The 19,393-nt window shown below is 41.5% G+C and overlaps 1 pseudogene; it reads right to left on the bottom strand.

Annotated features, from left to right (window-relative positions):
* Window positions 1-4,019: 4,019 nt before the first annotated feature.
* LOC142443190 (protein C1orf43-like) lies at window positions 4,020-13,959 on the bottom strand (annotated as a pseudogene).
* Between the last annotated feature and the right edge of the window lie 5,434 nt (window positions 13,960-19,393).

Consider the following 19,393-nt stretch of genomic DNA (forward strand, 5'->3'; position numbering starts at 1 on the left):
ATTGCCCACTGGAAGTAATACAATCGTGTAAAGAATCCCAAGGATCAAAACAGTTATTATAGAAACAAGGTTGGATAAGAAAGTAATGAATACACACAGATTTGGTATTTACTTAAATAAAGCCATGAAATATACAACAAATGTAATATAAACAAAACATTGAGACCAATAGGCCAAAGTAGTGGTAAGGCTTGCTAACTTCAGTCGATAGATGACAGATGTATTCATTCCATCAATCTTTACTGAGATACAACTAAGTACTAGATAAAGTTCGGAATATGAAAAATGCAGAATGTTCTACCTGGGAGAAAATCACGTTTACAGGTATATATGAAAGCACCATGGCACAGAAACATATTCTCTAGTTTATGGAGCCTGTATTCTAGCTTATACCACCCATCTTCCAGTGTTGTCCTGTAGCTTGAAGGTTGCTGTGATGTCAGAAGCACTGCCACCCAGTGTTTCAAAGAAAAGCAGGACCCCCCACGGCGCACAGGTCTTAGTGGATTCTCCAGAAATAGGGACTGGGAGGAAGACCTGGTGATCTACTTCTGGAACAAGAACCCCTCAGGTTTAATGGCAATGAAGTAACACTGAACAAGTACTAAATCTTCAAAGTACAGTCAACAGTGATGATGTGGATGGAGGAGAACTTTGGGGACATTAAGTGCTTGACAAGTCATGACTGAAAATAAGAAAAAATAGCTGCATACATCCTCTAATAATTGGAAGACAGAATATATGAAGTATTATCAAGAAAAATTGCAAGTGTTCAAAACAAAATGGAATGTTTAAATATTGATGGTATATGGCTTATTAAACTTTAATAGACTGGTACTGGCTATTTTAAATTAGATAATCAAATGGTTTATAAGGCTGAGATTGACAAATTGAAAATACTGGTGTCATATTGATCATCAAAAGTACATTCAAGATCTTCTCTGAAGTATAGTTCTGTCAGTGGTAGGTTAATATTCATATGCATGCAGGTAAGACCAGCCACAAGTGTTATTTTAATTTGTGCACTTACTGTTAAAGCAAACATAAATGTAGATTTAGCCCCAAAGCAAAACCGGCCCGTAGGAGTAGCATGTGCAATTAAAGAAGATAAAGCAAACAGCAAAAATGGGGTAGAGTGGCCTCATCTCCGATGCCGGAATAAGATAGCAAGGTCATGTAACAGTGAATGTATATAGCTGCAAGTGGTGGAAGCCTCCAGATGGCACAGACACTACAGAATGAACAAGTATGAATGTGTGAATATCCTGATTTCTTTTAGAACACTTCATGATAAGTATCAGGCTGTGGGAAACTGAGGACCAAGAAGAGGGTGGATGTAGACAAATTCTTTGTTCTCAGAATTAAAGAAGATTGCAAGGCCTAATATCTGGGAAGAGTGAGGCATGCACATTTGTAAGCTGGAAAAGAGTCCCAGTCACATTCTCTGAATTAAAAACCATCTCCACAATATCCCCTTACTATAGTGTGACCTTAATGATACCTCATACAAGCACATGGCTAATTACTAGCTGCCACCAGCTTTAGCTATAAGAGCAGACCTGTTGTTATTGGCCACCCTGCTCAGATGACAGTTATTCCCCCCACCTGCCCTCAGCACTGGTCTTAAGTTGCTCACCCAAATAGTTCAGGGCCCTCCAGGTTAAAGGCATTGCCTACCTTGTTTGGTACATAGGTGTCTGTGTGGTGGTGGGAGGGGGTATGTGCCTGCATGCCCTGAGACTTTATACCATATATACTCGAGTATAAGCCAACCCAAATATTACAAAAACTGCATTTTACCACAAATCTGCATTAAAAAAGTGCTGAACAACTCGGCGTATACAGGAGTATATATGGTAAATTGGTGAAAGAATACATTCTCTCTCCTGCTCAGACTTGGCATCCAAGAAGAGGTGAACGCCTAAATACTCCTGTCTGCCTTTTTTATTTCTGCCCTTCAATTACACAACCATCCCTTAGGACCCTTCCAGAAGGCATTTAAGAGACAAATGGATAGTTGGTTCCTTGAGTGATAGCAACAAAAGGAAGCTAATTGCTTTTAAAGCTAGGCATCTTTAGCTGAGAAGCAAGAAGTCAGCCACCTGTAGGAGCTGTATACGAACATCTTTAATGGAGGAAGGGTAGTTGGGAAGAAAACTATCTGGAGATTGTGCGTTATCAGCTCTAGCTTTATCCTTGCTGCTTGTGGAGGTTTTCTTCTAACACTAGTACTGGTCTTTCAAGCCCTGTGGCAAGGACTATAGAGATAAGGCTGCTTTATACTTTCATCCAGGTTCTGTTTTTCACAATAAAGAAATTGAGGGAGGTGGAGGGAGAGGATAAAGGGTAGCTGATATCAAGGAGTTCAAGAAGAAAATGTTTTGGAACTGTGGTGGCAATTGTACAGTACTGTTCCATGTGACTGAACTATGGAATGTTAAGATAACTGTGAAATCTCCAAATAAAATGATTAAAAAGATATATATTCAAAATTTTCCAAAACTTTTGCAACCTGACACTGATCAACCATACAATCATGTGCACCGATGAATGTAAAATTTGGGAACAATAACAGTAATTGGAAAATGTGGCTTTAGTGACAGAAATGACACACAAATTAACTGATAAAATTTTGAGACTAATGATTTCACAACAAATTCCTTATTAGAAACAGTAATGGAGACTATACATATAGATCTTTCTAAATCAAACAAATGAAAATCAAATCAACCACATCTATGGAATGAAATGATGGAGAAGTTCATTAATCAAAACAAGGCCAGGGGTTATCTGTGGAAAAGATCATCAGTTCCTCAAATGTAAGTTGAAGCTGGCCAAAGGATTTAGATCAGAGAGCATAGAGATTATCTAAAGAATAAACTTGAGGATTTGAAGACTGATGAGTGAACACTAATGACTGAAGACCAGATCATCATATACATGGAAACCTATAGACTAATAAAAAGACAGAAAACAAAGACAGCAATATTGAATATACTATGCACTGTTTCAATAACAAAAAAATCAGTGTTGGAATATACAGCCCAAATGTTCTATAGAAGCAGCAAAGCATCATTCAGGTTTTGGACCTGTTAAGAAGGTGTGGGTGTGGGCTTAAGAAGGCATACTGCATAATAAGGAATATACATCAGACATGCGTTTAATGAAAAAAAAAATTAGAAAGAAAGGAAAAAAGAAAGCAGGATGTTAATAATGTCCTTTCCACTTAAAAGGTTATTGGAGGAACAGGCAACTTAAAAAAAAAAATAGCCATCTAGATCAGAAGTAACAAAGCCCGCATGGAGGGAGCACAGCAGCCAGTTTGATCATGAGGTATCAAAGGGATCAGGTATCAGGCATCATCAGAACAAAAAATCATATCATTTTGAATGAGGGGGTTTGCGGAGTGGAGACCCAAAGTCCATCTGGAGGCAATTGGGCATCCACTTAAGGAAGGGTGGCGGTGAAGAGAGCCAGTCAGGGTGCAGTGTAGCAATGATGAAACATACAACATACCCCACTCCCCATCATGATCCAAATTTTACCTTACAAATCCAGCTAGACCAGAGGATGTCCAATGGTACAGATAGGAACTGGAAGCAGAGGGAATCCAGGTTGGATGATCCTTTTTGGACCACAGTGAGTGTGGCAATACCAGGAAGCCAGAGGGAGGGTGGGGTAGAGAGGGGGAGCCTATTACAAGGATTTACATATGGGGACGGACAACAGAAAAGTGGGTGAAGGGAGACGTCAGACAGTGTAAGACATGACAAAATAATAATTTATAAATGATCCAGTGTTCATGAGGGAGGGAGGAGCGGGGAGGGAGAGAAAAATGAGGAGCTGATGCCAAGGGCTTAAGTGGAGAGCAAATGTTTTGAGAATGATGAGGGCAACAAATGTACAAATGTGCTTTACACAATTGATGTGTGTATGGATTGTGATAAGAGTTGTACGAGCCCCCAGTAAAATAATTTTTTTTTAATCTTACAAGTAGAAAAAAAATTGAAGGTACAGTGCTAAAGAATATCCCAAGTGGATAATTTTCTTGCTGGGAAGATGATCTTAGATACCTGAAAATAACAGAAGTCACACACGTATTTCACCAAAAAGAGTAAAATATGGAGAAATATGTCTGTTAAACAATTCCAACAGAGACGGCAATATGACCATCTCCATTAGAAAACAGAAAGAATTTATGTCACTAGAATGAAGAAAACTTTAAAGAGAGAGGAGAAAAAATGAGAAAATGGAAACCAATACCTTTAGAGTAGTGGTTCTCAACCTGTGGGTTATGACCCCTTTGGGGATCAAAGGACCCTTTCACAGGGGTCACCCAATTCATAACAGTAGCAAAATAAGTTGTGAAATAATAACAAAAATAGAGACACTCCAAGGGGGAAAGCTAAGGAAACACAATGGAGACCTATTTATGGTCGCAGCTTAAGATCCATGCTTGCACAATAGTAGAGGAATGTGTTGTATTCTGGGGACAATTATGTACTCCAAGTTCTCTGTTTGGAGAGAGGCTTACAAGATGGACTTTCATAGTAAGGTACAAGCATATAAAGGGGAAAGTTTTGACAACCTTAAAGAAAATTATAGACACAGACATATAATAATGTAAATCAAATAAATGGACATCTAAAAATCTAATCTCAGAAGAGCTACAGGAGTACTTCTTGCAACTGGTAGGAAAAGTGAGGTCTCACATTCGAAGGAACACATACTTTTATGTATTACCCGACACCTATGACGGATGTGAGGCCTTCTAACAGTTGAATCAACCTCCCCGGCCAATTCCCCTTAAGGTATGTTGACCACACACCTGAAAAATTTCCATACAGCTTGTCTCTAAAAACAACCCCATTTCTCCTTGTTCCTATTGAGAGGAAGCATCTGAGGTGACAATTAGATTACCTGTTCATAAGAATTACATAATCTTAGACACCAAATTTAACCTAAGGTTTGTAAAGTGTGCAGATTGTTGTATTTCTAGGAAAATCATGTTCAAAGGAAAAAAAGTAAAAGGTGTTTTCTCAAGAGTAGATGACCTTACCCATTAACCTAGTACCAGAGAATGCAATGGGAATCTACCTCTTCGAGAACACCACAGACACTGCAAAGATTTTAACACATAAGATAGGAAAAGCCAGTGACAAGGTCAATGACTTGAGAATTCTCCTCACCAATGGAAACCAGGTTGTGATAGTTCTCCAACATCACATCCTGATATAGGGTCTTCTGAGCAGGGTTCAGGAGCTGTCATTCCTCCCAGGTGAACTTTATAGCCACATCATTGAATGTCAGTGATTCCTGTAGTAAGGGGAGTCTATTTAACGATGTATTTTTCATTTGAAGATTTTTAAAAAATATCTTACAGTAAAGAAAGCAAAACAGTAATGAAAACTGTACATTCCATAATGTGTACTAAACTGAGAACTTGGTGCAAAGTATTTGACCTTATTTCTACATTGGCAACCATGGGGACGGAAAACTAGCTCTATTTTCAGAAAGATCTCTATTGTTCTGAGAAAGGAATGTTTTCAAATACACGTTCTCCAGGCCAAATAATGTGCAACCGACAATAGCTCTCCATGAAGGAGCAGTCTTAAAGGAGCTATCATACTGTGTTCCCCCGAAAATAAGACAGACCCATAAAATAAGCCATAGCAGGTTATCCAAGCAATTGTGCAAGATAAGCCATATTCTGAAAATAAGACATAGTGACAGGAATGGCTATGCAGCATACCGCCACAGAGAGGAAACAAAGATGGACAGCCCTTCTCACCTGCCCCATCGTGACAGCTGCTATCTCAGAGATGATGGGAGGGGTGTGGGCAGTCCCATCAACCTGATCGCGCCCCACTATCAGGTCCCGGTTGTTCTGTGCGTGCTGCAAGCTGAGGCAGAGAGGGAGACATAGACAGTGAATGTAAAAGTCTCCTTAGTGAAGTGAGGAGCAGGGCGCTCTGCTTTAGGTATGGTGTGTCTGCAGGGGGAAGAAGTAAAGCTGTGGCTGCCATTTTACTCAGCACTGAGGGTTGATGTTCCAAAATAAGGTGACTTAACTATATTTGAATAAATGTAGATTGTTGTGCCATACTTAATAAAAATAAGACATTCCCTGGAAATCAGCCATAGTGTGTCTTCTTGAGGACAAATAAATAGAAAACAGTGTCTTATTTTTGGTTGAAACACAGTAGTAGAAGAATCATTTCTCTGCCTAGCTGCTTCACTGTGCTTGAAGGTTATCGGTAAATTAGAATAATCAGGTTCTATAGCCAGTCCACTATAAAATGTAGCAAATGCCTGGGGAGGGGTCAGGGCAGGTTTGAAGTCAAGCAGCATTAGGTAAAGATAGTGACTCACCTCATTGCTTGTCGCGTTACTCACTTATATTACCCATTGACTATGTAAATGCTAAGTGCATGAGGTGGGTGCCTTATGAATGATCTGTAAGCTCCATTATATATGACCACTGGAAAATACATTCACTCTCTCAGTCCTGGCATGGGAAGGGAGCCCCTGTGTCCGGCTGTCTGCTCTCTGTCTTTTAATATTTGCCACAATTGCAATGTCACTCCTAAGGTTCGAGTGTTGGGGACCTCTGTACCACCAAAGTAATCCACCCACTCATAAAATTAGAATTTTGAGTACCAGTGAAATGAGCTGAATGAGCTAGAAGTAGCTGATTTATACTCACACAAAGTAGATAAACACCTGTTTATATTAACAAACTAGTTTACAGTACATTGTGAAATGGAATGTGGAGTCCTAGCAGCATCACCAGCGTACGAAGCTCGGTACCTTCAGTGGCACCCGCTATCAGGAACAGTGCAGATAGGGGAGGTCAAACAGAGCTCAGCTGTCCAACAATTTTGGTCAATTCTTACATAAGTCATTCCTCCCACACCACTCTTTGTCTCACTTGTGGGTTTGATAATCCATGGCTATGGCCACACAAAACTCATAGATCAAAGTGGCCTATTAATGAACAAAGTAAAACCTGGGATCAGGAATAAGAAGCTATAACTCAGATCCCTAAACAGAAAGTTCATAGGGTTTATCTCCCTTCCTGAGTGCGGGAAACTCTTAGAAACCACCTTAGGATAAGCTCTTCTTGTCAATCTTAGGACAAATTCTTCTCAGCCACCTTCGAGCAGTATTGACTTAACTTTAACTAAAAGGTCTTCTTGCACCTGCCTTCTTTCATCACATGCTCTCTAAGGGGCTCCTCCTAATCTGGCCTAAGCAGTAAAGGTGCTAGGTTGAACCAAGAAGCCATCATATCAAGAGAGAGAACTGCCTGCAGGTATTGTTCAGAGGAGACAGTGGGACACTGGCCTGTTATCTGAACTGTTGATTTGGTTTTGTTAGCCCCTGCAGCCACATATTTCAGAATGAACCCATGGATTAGGGATTTGCCAGCTTGCAGACATTCAGGAGCCATTTCCATGACATCCCTGCAACTGTGAGCTGCCTGTGTGACCTGATTTGAGAGCTTCCTCCACTCCATGAGCCAACAGTTTGCTGCCTGACATTTGAGATTCACCACCTTCCACATCCTGAAGAGTTATTTACCTGATGGCTATTTAGTTTTGTGAGATACTGCAGAGCAAATCAAGGAACATCGTGAACCTCTACCTCCTAGGGACTGGTCTACTGCTGCTCCTGCACAATGCACTGTAATATTCATGAGTCAAGAGCTGTACCAATGGCAATAATGCTGAGGGAAGAAGGGACACAGTGACAGAGCCAATTGTGACAGATCCAGAAAGGGCTTTTAAGCCATGATATGGGTACGGCAGGCAAGATCAAGAGGAGGATATACCTCAAGGAGTGGAGAGGAGCCTAGAGAGATGGAATTGTGAAATGAGCCTTCCTTCAGGGGGCTAAATGTCTGGAAGGGACAGAAAGAACAGGCCTGTCCTCAAGAAGAGAAAATTTGCCTACATGGTTCTTTAATATGAATGCCAACGCATAGCCTACAGATTCTGATACCAAATTACATTCTGTTACAGAATAAAATTTTTACCTGTGACTCTGGACTGTAATTTGTACATGGCCACTGCAAAAAATTAATGAGCTGAGTAGGACTGCTCTGTTCCCCTTGCTGTTCTGTTGCACGCCCTTAGGACTGTTGGAAAGATACTAGTGTCAGAACTGGAAAACTATTGGAGGGCACAGGTATGCTTAAGCTCTGCCTCACATAAATCAGGACTGATGTTGATGGGTGATTGTCCCTCCTACTTCTATAGTTAGAGGAAGTGAGACGTTGTCACCCATTTTTAAGCTTCTATGGCTACAAGGCCCATTTTAGATGCATTAATGAGAATGTGGCTGTTTGGGAGGATATGTAACATATCACTTTCAGAAAGAAGCATTAAAGATACTTAACCAAACAAAAATCCCACGGAAGACTGAACTGTCCTAAAAAGGTGATCTTATTTCTTAAAAACTAGGCATAATCAAGGAGTTGGAAACAACTCAAATTTCCACCAACAGATGAATGGATTAAAAAAATGTGGTACATACATACAATGGAGTACTACGCATCACCCAAAGCAGTGATGAACACATGAAGGACATTACCGAATGGGAAGAACAGGAGGAAATTTTGCTAAGTGAAGTAAACCAAGCACAAAAGGACAAGTAAAACATAAGTCTGTTGAGGTAAGCTTAAAAGTGCAAAAGAGTTATAGGGGAAAAAGCTACTATATACAAACATTCCTGGGGTGAAGTCCAGGTAGTATGGCAGGGGCCAGACCAAAATCATCCAGGGATACATATGGAAGGCAACTAAAGAGGAGGGGGGAGGGGGAGAAATAAAAAGACATGAGTAGTAGGGGAATAGGGCACTAACCCACCCAAGGAGAAGGTATTGTTTATATCTCCACAGAGAAAAAGGGACCAGACTTCAACCCAGTGCACCAAGATGTGAATGCAACATACCAGCATGAAGCAGGGAGCCAATAGGGAGGTCTGAGGGGCCAAACCAATCCCAACTATGGGGACTGTCCCTCCTCCCGCAGAAGAATTCACTTAAGAAGACAGCATTGAAGCTATACCTCAGGGGGAGGGCCATATCATTATCAGAGCACACAGGAGCAAATAAAGGGAGAGGAAGAGAGAGCGGAATACATTCTGACCCACCAAGTCTTGAGGATGATATTCCCGCTCAGAGCAGTCAAAGCACAGAGAGAAACATAGGGTTGGCCACAGTAGGAGACACAAGGTCACTCACTGACCCATAGTGCTATGAGGAAAAACACTGGAGACAGTGCAGGAATTGCACCAAATCTGACCCCACCACACTGAGGTGAAACACTACGGACGTGCAACAGAACACCAAGGGGAACAGAGCAACAAAGTCCCCAGGGAATACCAAAAATAGACTTTGGATCCAGGCCATGTAACCCCATCAGACTCAACTAGAAAGCACTACTAAAGGTCAACAAACAGACCTTGAACTAGTTACAAGCTTTTCTTTTTGTTGTTATTGTTTTATTTTATTTTGTTGCTTTGTTTTGCTCTGTCTTTTTTTCTGTGTATATTATTATCTCTTCAGTTCTATATAGATAAGATAGGCAGGATAAACAATCTGGAGGAGAAAACAATGGGTCAACTGTTGGGGGGGGGTGGCATGGATGAGGGGAAAGCAGGGGGAAAGGAAGAGGGTGTTAGCAAATCCAGGGACAAGGGAACACGTGATCCAAAGTTGATGTTGAGGAGGGCTAGTAGGGCTTGATCAAGGGCAATGTAACCGAGAGGAATTACTGAAACCCAAATGAAGGCTGAATGTGATAGTGGAACAAGAGGAAAGTAAAAGGAAATAAAGGAAGGAACTAGGAGCAAAGGGCATTGATAGAGGTCTAAATATAGACATGTACAAATAAATATATTTATATATGATGATGGGGAAATAGATCTATGTGCATTTATTTATGTGTTCTCGTATTAAGGTTGCAGATGGACATTGAGCCTCCACACCAGTTCTCCCTCAATGTAAGAACACTTTTTTCTATTAACCTGGAATTCCATGATGCTCACCTTCCCAACAGGATCGCTGAAGGCAGAGCGGGTGCACAAGCAAATGTGGTGAATTAAGTTGATGGTGCCTGGCTATAAAAAGATATAATGCCTGGGATGTTAAAGGCTTGAAGATAAATAAGCAGGCATGTAGCTGAGAAACAACAAAGCCCACAAGGAAGAAGCTCAGCCTCTGTGATCATGAGGTGTCAAAGGTATCAGGTATTAGGCATCAACGAACAAAAAATCCTATCATTGTGAATTTGGGGGAGTGCAGAGTGGAGACTGAAAGCCCATCTGTAGGCAACTGGACATCCCCTTACAGAAGGGTTATGGGAAGGAGAGGAGCCAGTCATGGTGCAATATAGCACCAATGAAACCTATAACTTCCTTCTCTTTCTTTAATGCATCCTCCCCGCCACTATCATGATCCCAGTTCACCCTTACAAATCCAGATAGATCAGAGAATGTACACTGGGGTGGATAAGAGCTGGAAACACAGGGAATCCAGGATAGATAAACTCCTCAGGACCAATAATGAGAGTAGAGATACCAAGAGGGGAAGGGGAACCTATCACAATGATCTACATAAAAGCACCTCCCTGAGGGACGGACAACAGCAAAATGGGTGAAGGGAGACATCTGACAGTGTAAGACATGAAAAAATAATAATTTATATATTATCAAGGGTTAGTGAGGGAGGGTGAAGGAGGGAGGAAAATAATGAGGAACTAATATCAAGGGCTCAAGTGGAAAGAAAATGTTTTGAGAATGATGATGGCAACAAATATATAAAGGTGCTTGACACAATAGATGTATGTATGGATTGTGATGAGTTGTACGATCCCCCAATAAAATGACTTAAAAAAACTAGGCAGAGTATATCATTTGAATGATTCTCATGGGTTGGCCATAGAATAAGTTGAAAGATAATGTCATCCAAAGTACCCTCGATGATGTATTATGTTCAATGTCAATAGTTTAGTTCAATGTCAATACATAGGCAATATGTATATGATCAATATACATATTCCTAATCTTCTCCTACCCAATGTTGAAGTCAGAATCTGAGTTTAGCTATAGCTTCTACAATTCCAAATTCCCACTTTTCCAATGAACTGAATCAGTGTTATACAGGCTTCTACAAGTCAAGTAGGAAATATAGAAAAGGATAAAATACATCAAAATCACCTGAGCTTTGGTCATTTACTTTAGTCCTTAGACACTGCCCACAACTGGGATGCTCTGTTTGTCTTAACTGTATCAGTTCCAATGATGCTCACAAATTTCAACCTCTCATGGGGACATCCTTGAAATAATAATACCCAAACCAGGCACTTCTTCCTCTTTCTTCTGTGCTGCTATTGGTGCACAAGTTGCAGGCTGATGAGAGAATACAATGAGAGTATCACAGAACCTGTAGGTCCAGATACTGTTACAGTTCTGTCCCCCTTCTTACACAAAGTCCCCAATACTGTTAACGTTGCCATTATTGAATGATAGAAAACATGCTTATACCATGACCAATAAATCTAAAACTCTTAATTTTTAAACATGTGAGTAAAAGATGACTTTATAATACAGATTGGACAATCAAATATACAAGCCAAGAGGAAGAAACTAAAAAGCTGGATCCCTACCTCACAGCATACAGAACTATCAATTCCTTACTGTGTGACTCTCAAGGAGAATGACAAATCAATGAACTTTGAAAATGATTATTAATTAAACCATCTGGAAACATTTTAAATGGGCTATATAAAAAAACTATTATGAACTTCTAAAGGAACTAGAAATTGTACAATCACTTCAGTTTAGAAACACTTTAAAACGCACCATCATGTAAAGTTAGACATATAAACACCCAATATGACACAATAAAACTGCTGCACAGTTTCCAAGACTCTGAAGCCATGACAGGCAGCTAATGGGTTTGTAACACTGACCATGAGGTTAGCAGTCCAATTCTTAATAAATGCGAAAACCAGGACTCCAAAATAAACACTTATGTAGCATCTATTAGATTGAAATTTATATATATATGAAATGAAAAAGTATATATCCCCCATAGTGAGTGCACTTTTGACTCTCAAGATAAACAATGTTATTAATTTAGCATTATTTGTAGCACCTAATACAGTTTGTTAGTTGGCCTATACAAATATACAGTCTTAACTCCTTCCAAATATTTACGTGGGTTTGTCGCCCGCCAATGTGAACAAGGCAAAGGAGCCCTGGTGGCATAGTGATTACTATTGGGCTGCTAATCGCTAGGTCAGCAGTTGGAAATGACATATTTCTCCTTGAGAGAAAGATGGCACTTCTCCCAAGAGTGACAGGGCTCTCTACTCTGTTAATGAGATAGTCTTTGAAACTCACAGGGGCAGTTCGACCCTGTCATATAAGCTCTCGATGAGTCCATGTTAACTTGATAGCATTGAGTTTGGCTTATTTGGTTTAAGAGGATTGGGCAGCTTGCCCAACAATAGATTGGTACCCTTGTGGCTACGCCATTTAGATGTCTGAAAATCGAATGCAGAACTAATTACAAAGATCTACATATTACCTTCTCCCTGAGGGATAGACAACAGAAAAGGGGGTTAACAGAGATATCAGACAGGGCAAGATATGACAAAATAATAATTTATAAATTAGCAAGGGTTCAAGAAAAAGGGGGGAGCAGTAGGGAGGGGAAAAATGAGGAGTTGATGCCAGGGGCTTAGGTGGAGAACAAATGTTTTGAGAATGATGAGGGCAATGAATGTACAAATGTTCTTTACACAATTGATATATGTATGGATTGCGGTAAGATTTGTATGAATCCCTAATAAAACGATTTTTTTAAAAAAGAGAGCCTAACGTGGGAATTAGTCACATTGGACATCTAGTTAGGTTTAATTGAGCCACTTCAGAAACAGAACTTGGGATTTCACTACCATCAAAAAAGAAGAGCCTGGATCCTAGATTCTTTTTTTTTTTTTTTTGCTTTTGGGGAAAATAGTTTTAATTGTTGTTCAGAAATATCCCCCAAGGTCTTCCAGGCATGATCTTGCACACATCGGGAGCGTCGGGCAAGAGTGCAGGCCCACCAGCCAGCTAACCTGAGGATTGCCTGGCAAGCACACTCCAGTCCTGGCTCATCTCCAGCGAGTCTGTCAGGTCCATCAGAGTATTCCCCAGGGTATTACACTTGTCCTTAAAGTTCTTCAATTCGAGGAAGGGCTTGCCATGTTTACTCTTCTGACTGGAGGGGAGGTATGTCACCTGGAAGGTCGTTGGGAGACTTCAGGAGATTGGGTAAGGTCTTTGGCTGCTGACTGGTGGTGTCGCTGAGAGCTCCCACTTTGTGTTTTGACCGCAGTGGCCAGTTCAGTCAGGGCCTCCTGAGAGCGTAGGTATACTCACTCTGGCCAAAGACCTTTAGCCCATAGCAGGCTGCCTCATAGCCATGCAGCAGGGGATCAATGAGGGCCTTGCACACACCCTTGAAAGGAGTAGTAGCGTTCCGAAGATGGAGCAGGTAGGAATGGAAATTTCTGCCTATTAGGGGATGAGGATGCCAGCCTTCAGTGTGAAATGGGATCCAGGAGACATGAATGGCGTCCAGAGCTTTCATCTTGTACAGACAATTGTAGCAGTTTTGATTTCCCTGGATTTCCAGCTGTGGCAGTCTGGCATCATCATCTGCAAGGAGCTGGGGTTCCTACTTGCGATCCCGAACTCTGGATAGTTGAATATCAATCTCTTCTTTCAGATCCTTGGGGGCATGGGGGCTCCCCACAGGGACATGAGGGCTCCTCCGAGATCTCATTGCAAAGAACATGATTTGCCTCTTCACAAAAATAAATAGTAGTACAAATACCAGGCTCCCGAAGGCCATCACCAGCATTACATTCACCCCAACAACCAGTCACTAGTGGACACCATGGCCTTCCCACCCTACGCAGAGCTGCTCTGGTTTACCCCGTTGCCTTGACTCATCAGCCCGGGTTCATTTGCGTTTCCTGGAGCTCCCCAGCCATTTCCTTATGGGGGAAGACTAAGCGAGACCCAGCCTGAAAACATGGCAGCTTGCGGGGGGGGGGGGGGAGGGCATATCCTAGATTCTTGCATTGAAACTCTTCAATCCAGAAGACAGAGAGCTGTGACACAAGAGAGAAAATTATGGGGAGAAGCAGCAACAGAGACACGGTGGCAGCAGAACCAAGAGACTGAGACAGAACAGTTGGATTCCCAGACCACCGAACAAGAGAGCTGAGTGCATTTGGGCAGGAGGTTAGTAGGTGAAGTGGTGTACATCTGGGTATTTATTGGGGGAACTAGATTTGCCAACCTACACAGAGCTGAGTGTGTTTGGTCTGAGGCTAAGGGGCAGAGTGAGCATCTATCCGCAGAGCTAAAAGACCTTTGTAACTTTTCCCCATTCAGGACAGAAGCCAAAAGGCTGCAGGGCCTGCCCTTACGTGCAGGGATGTCTGCCAAGATGCTGTCCGAAAGGAGAACTGTACCTTGAGTTATTTGTGATCCTAAATTGTGTGTTAGAGTAGAAAAGTGAACCCTATGTCAAATATAATTTAAGGAGAACATTTATTAAACTTAAGATATAATAAAAGAAGCGTGTGCACACGCACCCACACACACCATTAGCACGAAGTCAAAATAACAACTGAGGATTCAGTGAGGACCCTGAATAAACAGGGCATAGAACATAAGGCACGCCACAGATCACAATTGGTGCCAGATTAATACATCACAGGTACGGATGGGACTGCAGCAGCAGGAATGATTAGGCATGCACATTATTAGATAGAGGGACTTACAAGATAGGCCCAGGGCCTTTATAAAAACCCCATGAAGGCAAGACTCGTGACAATGGCCCCTGTTCTGTCCTCAGGACGTTTTTCCTCCGTCAAGGATACATCTAGGCAGGTAAGTGGAGAGGGGCTGGCTGGAAATGAGTGCAGGCAATCTACTTCTAAGGCATTCTCCCCCAGGGGAAAATGACCTACCTGCTTGGTTAATGATCACAGAGAATTTAATGGTGGCTAAATCAAAGTGGGGACATAACTAATAGACACTGAGTTGTCACTGTCATCAGCAACCCAAACCTAAAACCCAACTCACTGCCATCGAGTGTTTTCCAATGATAGCAGCCCTTTAGGAGAAGATGAAACTGATTTTGTGGGTTTCCAAGACTGTAAATCTTTACAAGTGTAGATACCCGATCTTTCATCCCAAGTGTGACTTGGAATTTTGAACCACGGACCTTGCAGTTAGCAGCCCAATCTGTAACCACCATGACACGAGCCTTTTGTTAAGTTGGAGTACTCAGAATTTAAGTTCTAATATAATTATGAACAGTTACTTTCCCAGTGAATTCCATCATTCAGGGAGATGAGCAAAGACCTTGGACACTGACTATCAGGACAGCCTGGGCCCTTGTACACTGGCGCTCTCCTGGGGTCAGACCCCAGGAAATACGGATCCCTCCTGCTTCCCCTCAAGCTCCTACGCCCAGCAATGCCCTCAGCAACCCCAGGGTGAATGGATTTGGTTCACAATCAGTCAGAAGTTTAAATCCTTCCTTGTGATACTTCAATGTGCAAGACAGTGGTTACAGGTTTCTAGCTCCCTAGACTGGCTCATATTTCTCTGTGGCAAATCTCTGATCTGAAACAGAAGAGGAGTTAGTGTTGAGAAAGACATGGCAGGTTCTTAGCCTGTACTTCGTGCACTAAATAGTGATTACCCCCACACCCTGGGATCAAATCATGCTCCAATCTGAGGGTATTTGCATTAAACACAGGGTCTACTCTATCTTTACAGAGCAGTTTAACTAATTTCTCAAATATCATTTTCAACTTCGGATTCACATTCTACATATACAATACTTATTTTCAGAATAAAATGGAAGTATTTAAGGCCTCAAAATTCTCAAGCCCCATTGAAGGTAAATATCTTCTTTTCACCAGCAATCTAACTGAAGAAAGGAGTATTTTATGAAGAACGTGCTTTATCAGCTCATACTGCACCTCAGACCATAACCCTTGACATATCTGCTGAAAGTGATCAAGCTGAATCATGCTCATACATGCCACTCCAACCCATTCTGAGCTGTTCATTAAGTTAACCTGCCCCTATCTCCTTGCATCCTGCGAATTCTTTACAATATGTATTGTGTGTGAGGAAATGCCTATGGTTGGGTAGTCAATTTAAGCACAATAGTGTGGTAACTGGAGAAACTTGCTGTAGAGGTGGACAATAGAGACAAAGGGACACCAATAGGACATCGGAGATGTACCTTGTCCAAGACAGAGATATCCTAAACAAGAAAACAAGCCAGGAGAATCCTTATTTGCTGCTCTTTAAAGCTCTTGTGTTTACAGATGTCCAATTTTCAAGCCTTTGGGAAAGACTGTAGCCTACAATCAAGGAATGGCAAGAGTTAGGTAAATGGGTGATGCCAAGAACCAAGGTGAGGGCAGAAACTTAGATGGATCCAGGAAAGAGATGACTGATCAACCATTGTGTCACCTTGGCCTAGATTCTGGATTCCAAGCTCTAGGTAATGCTGACAGATGGCAAGCAACACAAACTGTAGGATAGGGCTTACTGACTTGGGTTCTAGTGTCCCATCCAGTCTTGCTCTTCTAGGGAGAAGGCAAAAAGCTAGTGCCTAGGCTTGAACTTCTGAAACATGCTCCACCCAGTAACCTAGTTTGGCAGGAAAACAAAATGAATGTGCTGGGAGGAGGCTATGCTGGGATAACGTAGGGAGGCATTAGCCTGAGTGGCTCCTTGGATATCATTGGCACTGCCCTTTTGCAGCCCCCAGGGTGTCTCTGAAGGCAGGGCTGTGTGAGGTTGCAGTTATAGGATAAAGGGTGCAGACTAGTGCTCCTCTAAAACTAATCAGCAAGTCAGGCTACTAGAGAAAAGCACAATTTGTTCTAGACTCTCTCATGTATACCAGTCATCAAGCATACCTTGAATATAAGGCTCACCATTCCACCGGGTCTTAAGGATAGATTTCAACTCAGGGCTCTTACATTGGTATGTTGCAGAGTAAAGTTGGCTTCCAGGCCCCTCCTGAGCAACATTCTTAATTTAAGCTTGACTAAGTTATAATGCCTTCCAGAAATACTGATAACTTATGAAAAAAATACAAAAAACCAGAATGGTGATACTAACCATCAAGAGATCAATAGCTACATTGTATATATGCCTAATTAGGCTTATTTATAGTATTTAAGAGCAGGGATCTTACTTTGAGGACAAGGTGCGGCTCACCCAAATCATGGTATTGTCAATTGCCTCCTATGTATTGGAAGTTGAACACTGCATAAGGAAAACTGAAGAATTCATTTATTTGAATTATAATGCTGTCTAAGAATACTGAAGTAACATTGGTGTCCAAAAGCACAAACCAATCTGTCTTAGAAGTATGCTCAGAGTGCTACTTAGGTAAAGATAGCGAGAGTTCATATTACATACTTTGGACAATGTTGTCAGAAGGGAGCAGTCCCTCGAGAAGGATAGTGTATGTGGTAAAGTGGAAGGGCAGGGACAAATAGGAATCCCCAACTAAATGGATCGACACCATGATGGCAACAATGGGTTCATTCTAAATTGTAAGTATGGCAGCGGAGAGGTTAGTGTTTCCTTCTGTTGTCTACTGGGTCCCTATGATGTGGAATTAACTCAATGACATCTAACAACAACAACAACAACTTCAGAATCCACTAATCAGTACCCAAGACATGCACAAAATACCAGTGTGTTAGTTATGTTTACAAAAGTTATTTCCATGGTAACCGATGCCAAACCTTTCATGCGACATTTTCTGGAACATAAGCTCTCTTACTAAAAAGAAGGATGGGTTTCGTGTGTGTGTGTGTGTGTGTGTGTGTGTGTATAACAAAGCAATGACAAAATCACTGAGGAATTCCTGCTCCTTATTGATTTACACCATTCTCCTCGAAGTGAGCTGAAGGAAATTCTCTAAGATTCACCCAGCACGTCTTATGAGAGAGTATTTCCCAAACATGGGCTCAAGTTTGATGGCAGCACACAGTCACTCAGGTGTGAGTGCCAATTTGTCTGTCAAGAGTTGTGTAAATCATTTTCCCTCTACACTGAGGAGTCTCAGCTACACGTCCAGCAGACCCAGCTAGAGCAAGTGATCTATGAGAGATGAGTAGGATTCAGGATACTCAAAAGGTCTATCATTACTAAATCAAAATTAAATTCCCTGAGAAACCTCAAGGTTTACTGTAAGATAAAGTTGAAGATTCTGTTACCTAGAGACCAGAGTATTCACATAGTATGAGTAAACACTTTATGTTGTGTTATTTAAGTTCAAGTTATTGGGTACAAACATAACCATGGTTGTGAGAGTACATTACTAACATTTTCTTACTTTTTTTTGGGGGGGGGGGGGGGCTCACAACCTCCTCTCCCACTGCACAAACCCAAAATCACTGCCATCAAGACAGTTCTGACTCATAGTGATGTTATTGGAGAGAGGAAAACTACCCTGTGGATTTTCAAAACTGAAACTCTTTACAGGTGAAGAAAACCTATTCTTTTTCCAGATTTAAATATAAAAGAACCTGAAACATCAATAAATAATTGCTGGATTCTGAAAATCAAGAGAATATAAAAATTGAGTGGACTTTACATCTGGGCTAGTAATGTGCTAAGAGCCAAGAGGGATGGTATGGGGGTGGTAGCAGTGGATTGAAGAGTGGAGTAATAAAGAGAATTGAGTCAAATAGGATCAATCTCTGAGGCGAGGTTTATTTGGGGAGACATCCCCAAGTGGGACTCTTCACACTCCCAGTGGAAAGTTACTGCATCAGCAGAAATTAGGGGACACGTCCGGGGCGGTGGGGGGCTGTCTTAGAGATTAAAGTCTTAGCACGCCAGTTAGTAAAGGTGTATGGATAACAGTGATTGCCTAACATCAAATTGGAGGGTCTCCCCATAGATCAAGCCTCCATTGAATTATTTCTTATTAAGCAAGGACATAGGTTAAATTTGCCTAGAGGTAGAGGAAGTGGGAAAGTGGACGACCTGCACCATTCTCCAGCCAATCTAGGGTGTCCTATATTCCTTATGTTTAGCCCAGACTGCCTACATCAGATGGCCCTGGACCAGTCTTGTAAAATGTTCTGACAATATAGATGTCCCAATTATGGTCCTGTCCCTCCTTCTGTAGTCCCACTTTTAACAATGATTGTCAGTCAATCATGAACTTGTGACAGTTTCCTTTGTTCTAATATTATTTACCGTAATTAGATTCCCGACTTGAATGTTTCCTTGAACTGCACTAATGATCTCCTTCATCTGGGTGACGTCT

The sequence above is a fragment of the Tenrec ecaudatus genome, chromosome 3 (genome assembly GCF_050624435.1).
Source record: "Tenrec ecaudatus isolate mTenEca1 chromosome 3, mTenEca1.hap1, whole genome shotgun sequence".
Lineage (NCBI taxonomy): Eukaryota > Metazoa > Chordata > Mammalia > Afrosoricida > Tenrecidae > Tenrec > Tenrec ecaudatus.